Raw genomic sequence first — 12,389 nt, 5'->3', positions numbered from 1 at the left:
GTTATTAGATGGTTTGATTAAGAATAGTTTCCTTTTCTATTTTTATAAAAATAACTAGTTATTAAAGTCATTAATACATACCCAATTAAAAAGTAACCAAAGGTTGGAAATCTAAAGTAATACATAAAAGATTTTGTCTTCACCAAGTGAAATTTTCATGTTTGTGACCCATATTGATCGCTTCACCGATGAGTAGGTGGATAAAAAAGGTCGATCCAAGCACTGTTCTTCAGTTTATTCGGCAGAACCGGTAAAGAATGCTTACTATATCATTTCAAGATGATGATATTGATGAAGATCCAACGTGAACCGATTGCAAGATGAATAAAATCCATAATGAAGGATGTGTAATCTTGAGAAATTCGATGATCATTCTCATTAATCAAATGGGTTTAAATACAGGAAACAAAGGCACAATAAGGAAACTATATCTCTGTAAATCAAGGAGAGATATGTGCACAATAAATACAATAATATATATCTGCTAATATCCTCCCGCAGTCGAAGCAGTAGCCGGCCGAATGCAAAGACTGGACTTAAAGCGTTCAAACAAGATATGTGGAAGGCCTTTTGTGAATATGTCAGCATATTGGTATTCAGTGGGAACATGTAGAACGCGTACAACACCAAGACGAACTTTCTCTCGTACAAAATGAATATCAATTTCGACATGTTTGGTGCGTTGATGTTGAACTGGGTTTTGTGATAGATACATGGCAGAAATATTGTCACACTAAATGATGGATGCCTGCGTAACTGGAAGATGCAGCTCAAGCAACAAGTTGCGAATCCAAGATAACTCAGCTGTGGTGTTTGCAACTCCCTTATATTCGGCTTCAGCACTTGAGCGTGAGATTGTAAGTTGCCGCTTAGAGGACCATGATACCAAGTTGTCTCCAAGAAAAACACAATAGCCGGAGGTCGAGCGACGTGTAGCGGGACACCCCCCCCCCCAGTCAGCATCGGAGTAGGCGGTGAGACTCGTTGATCTGGAGGGGGACATGTGGAGACCGTGATCGGCAGTGCCCTTTAGATAGCGAAGTATGCGTTTCAGATAAGCAAAGTGAGGCTCCCGTGGGGCATGCATGAAGAGGCAGATTTGCTGCACTGCATAAGAAATATCTGGTCGCGTAAACGTAAGGTATTGTAACGCACCCGCAAGACTGCGGTATAAAGTCCTGTCAGGAAGGGGTGTGCCAGTCGAAGCACTGAGTTTAGAATGAGTATCTGCCGGTGTGGTACACGGTTTGCAATTTTCCATCTTTGCTCTACTTAGAATGTCATTAATGTAGGCACGCTGAGAGAGAAAAAGACCTCCAGACTGATGAGTAACTTCAATGCCCAAGAAATGATGTAACCTGCCAAGATCAGTCATAGAAAATTCCCGTGACATAGCTGATATAAAATGATGAAGCAGCCGATCATTTGATGCAGTGAGGACGATATCGTCCACATATAACAGGAGGTAAGCCATGTCAGTGCCTCGTTTATATATGAACAAGGAGCTATCAGAGGTGGATGTCCGAAATCCACAACGAATGATATATGAGGCGAACCTATGATACCACGCCCGAGGTGCCTGTTTGAGCCCGTATAATGATTTATTCAACTTGCACACATATTTAGGATTACGTGCATCAATAAATCCTGGTGGCTGAAACATATAGACAGTTTCGTTGAGATCCCCATGTAAAAATGTGTTTTTAACGTCTAACTGATGTATAGGCCAGGACCTGGACACTGCCAGGCTAAGAACAGTGCGAATGGTAGTTGGTTTAACTACCGGGCTGAACGTCTCATCACAATCAATGCCAACCTGTTGGGCCTTACCATTTACCACAAGACGGGCCTTATACCTTTCCAAACGTCCGTCTGCGTGAAACTTCTGGCGAAACAACCACATACACCTGATAATATGAGCATCGGGAGGCCGAGGCACGAGATCCCACGTGTTATTATCTATTAAAGCAGTGTGTTCGGTTTTCATAGCATCGGACCAATGTGGATCAGACTGGGCATCAATATGTGACTTGGGTAAAAGGGATATGATTTCAACGTTTAGGTTAAGAGGTGCCTTGGGTTTGGACGTCCCGTCACGAGACCGAGTGATCATTGGGTGTGTCGAAGTGGTAGGGGCGGTGGGGGGTGACGTGGACGGTGGATTGGGTGGTGGAGTCGGGTGTGTGTTTGGTTGGGCCGAGGTATGAGGTTGGGCGATGGGCCGTGGTCTACGAGAATAGGTAAAAGTCGGTGGGGGTCTTGATGTAGGAATCGGTGGTGGGATGGGTGGTATTGGGTATTGGGAGGGTGTGGTGTTAGAGGGTGCGGAAGCTGTTTGTATCGGTGGTGAGGGAGTGGTGGCCATGGGTTGTTGAAAAATTAAGGGGGACGGGTCCGACTCCAAAAAACTATAGGACATAGGTTTAGGCGTAAACATTTTGGATAGTGGGAACTCAAATTCATTGAAGGTGACGTGACGGGAAATACTGACTTTGCCAGTGGATAAATCCAGGCATCGGTACCCGCGATGATCCACAGGGTAGCCTAGAAAGACACATGGAGAGGAGCGGGGAGCAAGTTTGTGAGGACGGGTGTCAGACTGGTTAGGGTAACAGGCACAACCAAACACCCGAAGGTGTTGATAGTCGGGGTTTTTGAGGTAGAGGGCCGCAGTGGGTGTTCGAAAACCAATGGGTTTGCAAGGAAGAATGTTATGAAGGTATACGGACATGTGCAGTGCCTCTACCCAATAGTGTGGTGGTAGTGAGGCATGGGTGAGGAGAGAGAGCATGATTTCATTAAGTCGACGAATCATGCGCTCAGCCGTCCCATTTTGTTGGGAGGTGTGAGGGCACGAGAAGCGGAATTGTAAGCCATGGGTAGAGGCGAATTGTTTGAATTGGGTGTTATCAAATTCTCCACCCATGTCACACTGGAAACTCTTAATTTGGTGATGAAATTGGGTGGATATGTATTTGTAAAATTGGGTAAATTTGGTGTATGTTTCGGACTTAAATTTCAAAGGAAATACCCAAGTAAAATGAGTATAATCGTCAATCACAACCAAATAATATTTATATCCCTGTTTGCTAAGTATAGGAGATGTCCACAAATCACAATGAACAATATCAAATGGACAAACAGTGCAAGAAGTAGATAAATTGAAAGGCAAACGTTTATGTTTAGCAATTTGACAAGAGTCACAAAAAACTGAACGACTGCGTTTATCACAAGAAATAAATTTATTGGAATTCAAAAAATCTAGGACATGTAAACCAGGATGTAACGACTCACCCAAAAATGTCCCAAATCGACCCATAAGTGAAAACCAGGACCCCTAAAACCCCAATCCACTTGAAAAATCAAGAAAACAAGAAATTTAGGTTTCAGGCGGGCCGCGTAAACCATAAGGGAAGGTTACGCGGGCCGCGTCAACTTAAAGTTGACCGGATAAGCATGTCGGGATACGTGTCGACTACCTGGTAACCTACTCGTAGACTAGGCGGCTACGCGGGGCGCGTAACAATCAGCTGTAGGTTTACGCGGGCCGCGAGAGATCCAAATTCCAGCTATAAATAGAGCAGGCTACGAGTAGTTCAATGGTGTCAAAAATTTCTTTCAGAAACAAATTCTCACTCTAGAAATCATAATTTTTAGTAGAGAAACGCTGCCGCAGAAACAGGGTATTAATTCGATCGCTATTACGATTCAATGTTCGATCGATTGAAACTATCCGATTAATGTTTAAGTGCTGCTCAAACTTGGGTTATACTTTGTCATTTGTCGTGATTCCGACGGGATGTTTGAGTGTTGTCCGAACTCGGGCTATACTCTGTCATTGATTGCGAATCCGCTGGATGTTTAAGTATCGCACTTTGTCATTCGTTGTGAGGGTTTGATCTCGTGAGTTATCGTAAATGTGGTATTAAGTTAATTACCTAGTTTCGTGTGCATCATTGTTTAAATTAGGTTATTAGGCTTATCAGTAAGCTAAAACTCTACCCCATACCCTCACAATTAAAGAAGATAAGCAAACTGTTAGGGCTGGATTTTTACTATGAATGATCCTTATACGTGATCCTAACCAGTGATCCTTATTTCTTTGGCAGGCAGTGATCCTCAGCCGGACCTCAGGATCAGGATCACGGGACATTGAGGTGATCCTTATACTAACGGTCATTTTCGATTACTACAATATTATTTTGCAGGAATATCTAGCAGGATATGCCCTACATATCATGATCCAGGGACGCGCTTTTACAAATATGGCAAGAGCTGAATTGAAGATGAACGTTGTGCCGGATATGGAAACATGGCTTGATCTAAGGGCAGCAATTTAGGCTAGATTATCTTTATTTCTAAAGGGGTAATGAGCTGATTAGTGGTCTATCTACCTAAAATAAGTTACCTACACATGTATAAATACCCATCTTCCTCATTCGGAAGAACACACACAACATACGACACAACTCTCAACACTTAGACACTCAGTGATCCTTGTACTCAGCTCATTATCATCCGAAGTTGTAACTATATTTTTATTATATTGAAGTTGGTGATCGGTAGTTGCCATCACCCGAGGTTTTTTATGCCGGAGATCATACATTGATCAAGGGCTTTTTCCTCGTATAAATCGTTGTGTCTTTGCATATTCATCACAGAAGTGATCCTTTACTTTCCTAGCTAACCAAGCATCATACCCCGTTTACATATAGTTTGGTTACATTATCCTTGTGTGATTTTTGACCAAAACAGTTTGGCGCCCACCGTGGGGCAATTGGTGCTTCATTCATAAAGAAAATCTTTTGTTCAAAATCATTTCAAAGAGTTACATGGCTTCATCATTGAAGAACACTTCCACGGCGATGTCTGCAGTCACCTCAGCACAAACCACTCTACCTCCTCCGCCGGCAGGATCCCAGAGAAATGCTGAGAAGAGACCAACCCCTTCTTTCTCTAAACCTCCATCTTCTTCTGCTATGAATTCTTCTATTCCCAGTACTAGTGATGTGTTTGCTTTAATTTTGCAGATGAAGGATCGTATGCAGCGGCAGGATGAAACTAATGACAGAATCCTCAGGGAGATTGGAGATCTCAAAAGACAAAAGAAAGCGGCAGAGGATCATTCCCCACTGATGCCAAAATCCTTGAGTTTTGAGACTCCAATGGCCACCTCTCAGCCATCAGGGATCCCAGACGTACAGATCACAGGGGAGACGAGAGGATTACATCTCAAGTCAGCAGCAATGACTCAGACATCGGGCCCGTATTTTCAGCCAGCAGGATCCTATCCTCAGTACACGGGATCCTTCATGAATCCGGGAGCCTATCCGGGGGCACAGCAGTTTCAAGGATCCTACTTTATTCCAGGATCATTCCAGAGCCAAGGATCCTCCTTTGTTCCAGGATCATCCCAGGTTCAAGGATCCTCCTTCGTTCCAGGATCATCCCAGATACCAGGATCCTTACAGATGCCAGGATCCCTAAAAAGTTTGCAAACAGGAAGTTTAGATATCCATCAAGGGGACTTCATTCCAATGCAGACCACTGCTTCCACTGGTCCTTCCGTTGTTCCAGAATCCCAGCAATATGGATTCCCTAACTTGAACCCAATGGGAGGTAACACTTTAAATAATTATCCTACCACTAACCATGGATTCATGCAGGATACAGGTGCCAATCATGTTATGGCCAGGGAACTACAGAAACTAAAGGACATGATCTCAAGTGTTCCAGGGGTAGTCAAGCCTATCCCAGAGATTGCAGATGGGAGCCACAAGGTATCTCGCTTTGCACCACCAATCTGTGATGCAGAGGTACCCAAAAGGTTCCATATCCCTACCATGAAGTTGTATGACGGCACAACGGATCCAGAGGAGCATATAGCACAATACAGGGAAAGGATGGAGATCAATCCTATCCCAGAAAAGTTGAAGGAAGCATGCCTATGTAAAGGATTTGGATCCACTCTAACTGGATCAGCTCTTAAGTGGCTGCTAAGTCTTCCCCCTTACTCTATTACTTCATTTGCTAATTTAGTTAATTTATTCAACAACCAATTCTCTTGTAGTAGGAAATTTGAAAAATTAACCAGTGATTTGTACAGGATAACTCAAAATAATAATGAATCATTAAGGGATTATATAACTAAATTTAGTAAAGAATCCTTGGATATTCCCAACTTGGATATGGCTACGGCTGTTGAAGCCTTCAAAATGGGACTTCTTAAGGATTCATTATTCTATGATGATCTTGTTATGACACCTTGCAGGAATTTAGATGAAGTAAGAACTCGAGCACTCAGGTTTATCCGGCTAGAGGATGACAAGAGGATCCAGGAGAGACAAGTAGGATCCTCAAAACAAGATAAGCAAGGATCCTCCTTCAAAAGCAACAAGTTCAAATCCTACCATAGAAACGAGAACAAGAATGTGCATGCTGTCGACCAAGAGGAGGATGATGAAGAATATCCTCCAATCTCAGAATATTGTTTTTCCGTTGATAATCATGAACTAATCCTTGCAATGCAGAGTCTAGGTGAGAAAGCTAGGTGGCCCAGGAAGAATGATAAACCATCCGGGACTAAAGACAAGTCCAAATGGTGTGCATACCATGAGGATTTCGGCCATCTGACTGAAGATTGCATAGCCTTAAGAAAGGAAATTGGATACCTGCTAAGCAAGGGGCATCTAAAAGAATTGCTGGGGAGAAAAAAGCAAAGGACCCAGGATCCTGAAAGGATCCCTGAAAAGGCTCCAGCACCTCCGGCAAACGCACAAGTGATTAACTTCATATCCGGAGGATCAGACATTTGTGGAACATCCTTCTCAGCGGCCAAAAGACATGCAAAAGAATCAAAAATGGATAATGGAGAAAGGCCTATTAGAACCTCAAGCGTCTCAGAAGGAAAGATGATAACATTTGATGAGGATGATCGCATTAACATCCAGGATCCTCATCATGATAGTTTAGTTATCACTCTCTTTATTTCTAACCATTTTGTCCGCAGGATCCTTATCGATGGAGGGAGCTCAGTGAACATAATCCAGCTTGATGTCTTGAAGAAGATGGGAATCCCAGAATCAGACATCACACCAAGATCCTCCGTGCTTGTAGGATTCAGTGGAGAAACGAAGAAAACTCTGGGGGACATCAAACTCCCAATCTACGTGGAAGGATTACATAATTACCAAAAATTTTGTGTTATTGACTGTTTGTCATGTTGCAACGTTATCCTTGGCAGGCCTTGGATACATGACATGAAAGCAGTTCCATCTACCTACCATCAATGTGTGAAGCTCCCTAGCCCATGGGGGATAATCAAGATCGACAGTGACCAGCAAGAAGCTAAGGATTGCTATACCTCATCCATGAAGCCAACCTCGAAGCCAAGGGAGCAATAGCAATTACAGTATCCTCCGAGGAACGTCTTGGAGGCAAGGGAACAAGATGTAGATGAAATCCTCTTGGATCCTAGTGATCCTGAATCAAAAATCTATATCGGATCAGGGATCCTTGGCAAAATGAACGAAGACATGATATCCTTCCTCAAAAGAAGAAAATCCACCTTTGCTTGGAAACATGAAGATATGACAGGTATATCTAAGGATATTATTACTCACAAACTTGGCATTGACAGGTCTATCAAGCCAATCCATCAAAAAAGGAGGAAGTTTGCACCAGAAAGGAATGCCATTATCCAAGAAGAAGTAGAGAGACTACTTCGAGCAGGTATGATCAGAGAGGTAAAGTATCCTAAATGGTTAGCCAATGTGGTTGTTGTCCAAAAGAAAAACGGAAAGTGGAGGGTATGTGTCGATTTCACTGATTTGAATAAGGCATGTCCCAAGGATCCTTTCCCATTACCCCACATTGACTCCATGGTGGATGCAACAGCGGGGCATGAACTGTTAACTTTTATGGATGCATCATCCGGATTCCAACAAATCCAGATGGAACCATCTGACCAAGAGGACACAGCCTTTATGACCCCAACCGGTTTATATTGTTACATTGCCATGCCTTTTGGACTAAGAAATGCAGGTGCAACATATCAAAGGCTGGTAAATATGATGTTCAAAGATCAAATTGGAAAAACTATGGAGGTGTACATAGATGATATGGTGGTCAAGTCAAAGAAAGCTGAGGATCACCTAAGGGACTTGGAAGAAGCATTCGATATCCTTGATAGTTACAACATGAAACTTAATCCTTCAAAATGCCATTTTGGTGTTAAGGCAGGAAAGTTCTTAGGATACATGGTAACCCAGAGGGGCATTGAAGCAAGCCCAGAACAAATCAAAGCATTAATAAATATCAAGTCTCCTGCCAATGCCAAGGATGTTCAAAGACTAACAGGCAGGATAGCAGCTTTGAACAGGTTCATATCGAAATCCTCAGAAAAGTGCAAAGAATTCTACGATATCCTAAGGAAGAATAAGAAGTTCGAATGGACTGAGAAGCATGAAAATGCTTTACAAGCCCTAAAAGAGTATATGTCCTCAGCACCAGCACTAGCAAAACCGGAAAAAGGAGATGTGTTATCCTTATATCTGGCGGTATCCTCAACCGCTGTAAGTGCTGTCCTTGTTAAGGATCACGAAGGTACACAATATCCTATCTACTATGTAAGTAAAAGTTTACTTGATGCCGAATCCAGGTACTCACACCTCGAAAAACTCATCCTTGCATTAATCATGGCATCCACGAAGTTAAGGCATTATTTTGAAACTCATACTATTATTGTTAAAACTAATTTTCCAATTAAGAATGTCCTCAGGAAACCGGATATGTCAGGGAGAATGGCTAAGTGGGCAGTGAAGCTTAGTGCCCATGATATAAGATACGAACCAAGAACAGCCATTAAATCTCAAGCACTAGCTGACTTTGTGGCTGATTTCAGTAGTGATCTACAAAAGGAAGCAGAATTGGAGGTCCAGCAGCTGGATGAGACCAAGGATCCTTGGATACTACACACCGACGGATCCTCAAATATCAAAGGCACAGGGCTAGGGATCCTACTAAAATCGCCACAGGGGGACATAATACCCCACTCCATAGCTTGTGAGTTCCAGGCAACTAACAATGAGGCTGAGTATGAAGCCTTAATTGCTGGCTTACAAATTGCTAAGGATATGGGGGTAAGATATCTCGAAGTATATGTAGATTCATTATTGATCACCAATCACTTTAATGGATCCTATGCTGTTAAAGGTGAAAAACTAACCAAATATTTAGAGATAGTCAAAGAATTGGCACTCTCTTTTGTTTCTTTTAGCTTAACACAGGTACCAAGGGAGGATAACACGGAAGCTGATGCATTGGCCAACCTAGGATCATCCTTGAAGATTCCAGAAGATATAAGTATCCCTATCATCCATATCCTAGCTCCTGCTATTGAAAAACAGGTGGCCATGGAAATAGAAGAGGATACTGCAATGATCCCTAGTGAAGAAGCCCAACCTAATTCAGGATCATGGATCTCACCGATCATGGGATATTTGCAACACGGGGAGATCCCGATGGGAGAAAATCCTAGAGCTTTCAGGATTAAGGTATCTCAATTCACAATTCTGAATAATGTATTATATAAGCGATCTCTTGCAGGACCATATTTGAGATGTATCGAGGATCCTGAAATTGAAGAGGTGTTGAAGGATTTCCATGAAGGAGATTGTGGAAACCATACTGGGGGCAGAGCTTTGTTCTCAAGGATCCTTAGAACAGGATACTACTGGCCAACCATGAAAAGGGATGCTACGGAGTATGCTAAGAAATGTGATCCCTGCCAAAGACATAGCAATATCCTTCACCAACCAGCTGAATTACTACACCCCATACCATCCTCTTGGCCATTCATGAGATGGGGAATGGATATAGTTGGCAAGCTTCCTAAAGCACCTGGTGGAAAAGTATTTATGCTTGCCATGACTGACTATTTTTCCAAGTGGATAGAAGCTGAAGCCTTTGCTCAAGTCAGAGAGAAGGAAGTTATATCCTTTATCAAAAGAAACATTATAACCAGATTTGGCATTCCCTCTGAAATTGTATGTGATAATGGCTCCCAATTCATTGGAAGCAGAACCACTAACTTTTGTGACAGTTGGGGAATCAAGATGATAACATCAACACCAGTTCATCCACAAGCCAATGGTCAAGCAGAATCATCCAACAAGATCATCATCAACAATCTGAAGAAGAAGCTAGGATCCAAGAAAGGAAAATGGGCAAAGGAGTTACCTTATGTGCTATGGGCTGATAGGACAACTCCCAAGAATGCCACTGGCCAAACACCTTTCTCTTTAGTATTTGGGGCAGAAGCAGTGATCCCAACAGAGATGGTGATCCCAACTGCTAGAACAAGTGCTCGTGATCCTGAAGAAAATGCTACAATCCTAGCTCAGGATTTGGATACTATTGAGGAAAACAGGGATCTAGCTAGGATAAGGATGGCAAGCTACCAACAAAGGATGGCTGGTGCCTACAACAAGAATGTCAGGATAAGGAAGTTCCAAGTCGGAGATATGGTGTTGAGAAAAGCATTTCAAAATACCATCAATCCTGCTGACGGGAAGCTAGCACCAAAATGGGAAGGTCCCTACTTGATTGAAGCTGAAGCAGGAAAGGGGGCATACAGGTTGCTAACCATGGAAGGAAACTTGTTACCAAGAGCCTGGAATGCTGTTCACTTAAAGAAATATTTCATGTGAACATGATCCTTCCTGCATGTGATCCTTACATTGAAGTATCCTTGAAGGATCCTGGAGATATCGGTGATCCTTACTCAGGTAATATGCTTATCCTAAAACTATTGCATTTTCTTACTTTTTGCCTAAGGATAAGGATCATGTATCCTTCATCCTCTACTCACAAACCATTTGAGTTATGATAGTTCAGGTATCTTCAGCAAATTGTCAAAGATCACCAAAAGCATCACAGATCCTTGGGTACAACCCCAGTTATCCTTGGGATTATCCCCAGTTTCCGCCAGCAGCGCACGATGATCCTGATATAGTTCACGTCTTTGGGATCAGTACCCATTTTCGGGGCTGGCGACCTCATCGTACTGGCTATACTTGGGATCCTACGTATAATGGTGGACGCACCATACATCCGTTCCTAAGGTTTCTAACGTTTTCACGTTAGCTAAGGTTTTGACATTTTCATGTCACTAAGTTTGGATAGTTGCCAGAAAGGGCCATACTCCAGTTTACATACGATCCTTTGGGCTTGTCCCCAGTTATCCTTTGGGCTTGTCCCCAGTTATCCTTTGGGCTTGTCCCCAGTGATCCTCCGGGATCATCCCCAGTTATCCTTTGGGCTTGTCCCCAGTGATCCTCCGGGATCATTCTCAGTTATCCTTTGGGCTTGTCCCCAGTTACTAACTTATCTTTTATATTGGCTTAGTCCCAAGTTATATTCCATTTTTTCAGGTTTTCGAAGTTAAACGATTAAGGATCCTTAATCCTTATTATCCATTAAAGTTTTACCTACGGTTGTTCCAATTAAAGGTTAGGATCCAAACTTGGATCCTCAGGTATGATCCTTAACTACTTTTTCATTATTCATTTGAATGACCTTTAGACCTTGACAACTGAACCTATGATCCTTAAAATAAACTATCTTGGAAACTTTCGATTATAGGATATTTGATCCAGGATCATATCCTAAATTTCTTAAACATAATTTGCTCAAACTTTTCAAACAAACATGTGTCAAAACAATTGAAAATCAGAAAGGATAACAACACAAGATAAGCCAGAAAGATTAAAGTTATATTATTAAACCAAAGGATCATTAACCCTTTCAAAAAAGTTGTCAAAATTGCCAACCCACATTTCTACCAGCAAAACGTGGCCCGTCCACATGGGTTGGCAAAGGGTGTCCATTGTCTATGCGGTCTTAGCATTTTTGCAGGAAAGTAGAAGCGGCAGGATCACAAAGGCTTCATCCCCCAAACAGAGGATCCCTCCACCTTTTGTAATCCTACCTATTGTTCAAAGGATCCAGGATCCTCAACCCTAAACTATTGTTCAAATACAGACCATCATTGTTTTAAAAAACATCACAACCACTAAACAAAAAAAATTGGGCTCCGGCTATGTCTAGAAGTTTCCATCATTGCCCAATCTTGCAGCTCAAACCTTCGCTGCACCATCACCACCAGCTCCACTCGCTTCACCCTGATCCTTGCCAGCATCACCACCTTCCAGCATGGGGATCTCCTCAGCCTCATCCTCGTCCTCCAGGTCTGCCAGCCTTGCCTTCCAACCTTCAACATCCCACGAGCCTTTGTCAAAGGTAGGATCCTGAGCTTCATCGGCCATCTGAAGTTGAATCTTATACATAGCAATTGCCGCGGAGACCTTAGCATCTTGGGTGATCTCCTG

This window comes from Helianthus annuus, chromosome 7 (assembly GCF_002127325.2).
Source record: "Helianthus annuus cultivar XRQ/B chromosome 7, HanXRQr2.0-SUNRISE, whole genome shotgun sequence".
Taxonomy (NCBI): domain Eukaryota; kingdom Viridiplantae; phylum Streptophyta; class Magnoliopsida; order Asterales; family Asteraceae; genus Helianthus; species Helianthus annuus.
The sequence above is the reverse complement of the archived record's forward strand: the minus strand, read 5'-3'. Positions refer to the sequence as shown.